The 4,164-nt window shown below is 36.2% G+C and overlaps 1 long non-coding RNA gene across 1 annotated transcript; it reads right to left on the reverse strand.

Moving 5' to 3' along the window:
- Positions 1–384: 384 nt before the first annotated feature.
- Positions 385–1,262, reverse strand: LOC146739408 (uncharacterized). The gene is made up of 2 exons (XR_014930179.1): positions 1,205–1,262; positions 385–440 (listed from the first exon to the last, which is right to left on the reverse strand). It is a non-coding gene; the product is annotated as an uncharacterized LOC146739408 (long non-coding RNA).
- Between the last annotated feature and the right edge of the window lie 2,902 nt (positions 1,263–4,164).

A 4,164-nucleotide genomic window follows, 5' to 3' on the forward strand; every position in this document is an offset into this window, starting at 1 on the left:
TCTACGATTGTAAGTTTCGTATTAGTTAAATCTAATAAGTCTAATGGAACTTAAAGGGCGGTAGTCGTTACGCCACGCATGCGCGAGATATATGGGTCTCATGTAAACAAAGATGGCGACGTTGCAGATCAACGAGTACAAACTGAGACGTTACCAATTTTTAATTACGTATTTTTTAGGTGACTGGAAGGTATCAAAGGAGGTAAATAGTGCAAGTTGCGCTTAGGTTAAACCTCGTACTCATGATTTCCATTAGAAGAGCGCATTGGATTGTGGGAAACTAAATGTTTATCAACATAAAAGTCGCACATGCGCTGCGCTACGACTGCCGCGCTTTAACCGAAGATAATCAGAAAAACAAATCTCTTACCATATTTCACAATCTTCGTTTACTACATCTCCTGGCGAGTAATACTCACAGTCCAACTCACAAAATCCTTCTGTGAAAATTAAGAAAAATTGTGAGTGTCTATATTTATTAACTCTTTGAAGCGCAAGGGTCAACATGTGTCACCATTCGCAATTTCTTTATATTTTCAAATAATGTTAAGTCCATTTGACCCAACATTAGAAAGAAATCAAAAACAAATATACATGGGCAAAATTGTGTACTAAAGTGGTGGTGGGAAATGTGGTCCAATGATTCTGGCAAGCGAGATGTTTGATTAGGTCAAAAACTGCGATACACGCTCATGTGCAGGTTGTGTGAGGGAATAATTTTGGAGGCGAATATACGGATTCTCTGGGGGAATATTAACATATTTTGTGATAGATTATCACCGAGCACGCGGTTGCAATTCCGTGGATATGGTATATCTATTATATTACGTTGTATGGTGATATTCTCTTGAGTGTAGTAGATTTCATATATTACACATATTGCGTACGCATATTATGTTATTCGTGGCCATTTTCTCGATCAATTCGCAAGTGAACTTACCATTTTAGGCAATTATTACTACATAGGGTGATCGGTACTTGTACCTGGATTTCTATAGTCTGCTTAGTTGTTTCCACATTAAACTTTTGTAGTCGCAATTGTATTATAGTCAATTCAGTTCAGGGACATAAACTTAAGCCATTCAGTGCCAGGCATATAAGACATGACTAAAGCCAATGAAAGGCCAGGTTTCGACTAAGCACAGAAAAGCGAAGGTCAGCTGATTTCTCTAAGCTGTTATATCTATACTATAATTTCAATTACCTGGCGTGTATACTCCTCCAAGACATGCTGGTGCCGGGCAGCTATCGTCGTTGCAACATATATAGTTTGGCGTCGTTGATGCATGTTCATCACAAAAGACACAATTCAAGCAACAGACTTGACCCAGAAATCCTTCAGGACACGGGCATGGTCCATCTTTTTTTGGAAAAAGATATAATAATGATATTCACGTGATACTAATCACATGCACTGATGTGCGTTAATATACATGTAATATCTATGTCATTACGAGTACACAGATGCGTGATGCTTACCGCAATGTCGTCTACACGGTTCTTCCGTATCAAAATTATTGTTGTTTCCTTCACATCCTCCGTATATGAACTCTATACACTCATTTATTTCACAGTCAAAGTACCATCTGGAAATGGAACCTTCACACGCACCAGGATCAACAGGAAAAGAGCAGTCACCTATAATTTTAAAATATTATCATATATCTGTTACAAATTATTACTGAAATGAATTTTATCATTTTGTTAGGAATCCGTATATAAAAACTGGGATACTGTGAATTTCATTAGCACATTGCTTACCTCCGCATTCTTTTTCGCAATCTGCTCTAGTATGAAAATTGTTATCATTCCCCTGACATCCACCATAAAAAAATGATTTAATGACATTAGACCGGTGGTTTTTCTCATTCCATTAAACGTGGCCAATGTTAATTCATGATTTTCATCAAAATTGTGGATGTTGTGTTAAATATTGACTCAATAAAGTACGATTTCAAAATCACTAAATCGTTGGTATGAACATTTTTCTAGGTTGCCAAGAAACAAATTTCATTTGAATTATTGCGTATTGAGTGAATCTTTGAAAGGGTGTTCGTAAATATGGTTTTACACTTAGAGTGTCTAATTTTCCCACAAAAAATGTTTTAACTAAAATAGTGTAATACTTTTTATATACCTACTTATAAATAATTTATACATTAAGCAGCAGATAGTAAATATACCTCCCGATATATCAACAGATGGGTGTTTATATTTAAATTTCTTAATTGTGTCAAATTCAGGGAGCTGAAATATTTCATGCTTAATAATGAATGTAAAACAAAAAATATTATATTGTTATAGTTCTGTACACAGACACTGGCCACGAAAGCATATTTCCCTCTCTCGACATGATTATAGACACGATTTCGCGGTGTGCAGACTACTGATGATTTGTCAATTATTGTTGAACATTGTATTTTGGCAGTTATTCCATGAAATTAAATGTCCATTCTTAGTCGCCATCGAACATTGATTCTGTAGAGTGTTTTTCTGTTTGATAGCCCTGTGTATGGTTGCGATATTGGAACCGTGTCCGAAGTACAGACATTTTCGTTGATATAAATCTTGGTTTAAATTCCTACCAAACATATGCTCGATTTACTTTCGCTGTACAATTAAATTTGATGTATTACATTATGACTCAACATTGTACGTCTGGTTCAATGAACAATGGGTAATGAACAATGCGCTGCATTCGAAAAATGTTGTGATCAGTGTTGTAAGCTCGCAGAACAAGTGAGCATTATGTATCAATGTCGACTGTACACATATTAATTTAGACAAAATCATATATACCATTCCTTGTGAGAGAATAGTCTACAAACTAAAAAATAAATATAGTTGATGTATGCATTTTCCTTTTATATAGAACCATCTGGATGTCTGATGGGAGATTCTGGCCATCTGGTTCTTATGAGTTGGACTGTGAGTATTACTCGCCAGGAGATGTTGTAAATGAAGATTGTGAAATATGGTAAGAGATTTGTTTTTCTGATTATCTTCGGTTAAAGCGCGGCAGTCGTAGCGCAGCGCATGTGCGACATTTATGTTGATAAACATTTAGTTTCACACAATCCAATGCGCTCTTCTAATGGAAATCATGAGTACGAGGTTTAACCTGAGCGCGACTTGCACTAATTACCTTCTTTGATACATTCCAGTCACCTAAAAAATACCTAATTAAATCTTGGTAACGTCTCAGTTTGTACTCGTTGATCTGCAACGTCGCCATCTTTGTTTACATGATACCCATATATCTCGCGCATGCGTGGCGTGACGACTACCGCCCTTCAAGTTCCATTAGACTTATTAGATTTAACTAATACGAAACAATCGTAGACTAGATTTAAATATTCTTGAACAAAACATTTGTATACTATCTATCAGCGTTTGTAGAGAAGGGGATTGGATTTGTCGACCTGACCCAGCATGTGGTGAGTACATGTTACTTTTAAAATGTCGTGCATTCACACTCAGACATTTCAATTTCAAAAGTAATACAACAGTAAGTTCGAATTGCTCGACTGTAATTTTTTCGTGTGTTGCAATGTGTGACAATGATTGTTTTCACAGGTGGACCAAGTCCTTGTCCAATCGATTTTGTACCGGAAGTGTGCTGGGAATCGTGCGACGAGTGTATTGCAAATCCTGATCAGGATTACCTTTGCTGTTCGGACATTGAAAACTGTCCGCCTCCTTCATGCCTGGGGGGACATTATATTGAAGGTATTTCAGCGTTTAAATTCGGAAATGGTATGGGTATAGTTAAGAAATATATAACACATCATATTTTATTTGTGTGTTAACATTATACTAGTATAATGATGATATTTACATGCCCGGTGCTATGATATTTCTAATATGTGGTGATTTGATTGAATGCCGCATGACAGTATTCGACAAACGTCATTATAAAACCCTTTAAATCCGTTCTTAGGTTACTGTGAAAAGAACTGTACTTACTACAGACCATTTGAAACATATGGAGAAAACTGTAAAATATATTAAGCAGCAAAAACGTCTACTCCACACATGTATTCCCCGCAGTGAGTGTAAAGTAACAATATTGTAATTGCTTCCCCGATAATCACTGTGCGATGTTTTACAATGGGTGCAAACATGTTTCATATATAAACACATGTGTTCGAACTCAACTGTTAT

The sequence above is a fragment of the Saccoglossus kowalevskii genome, chromosome 8 (genome assembly GCF_978046115.1).
Source record: "Saccoglossus kowalevskii chromosome 8, keSacKowa6.1, whole genome shotgun sequence".
NCBI classification, from domain to species: domain Eukaryota; kingdom Metazoa; phylum Hemichordata; class Enteropneusta; family Harrimaniidae; genus Saccoglossus; species Saccoglossus kowalevskii.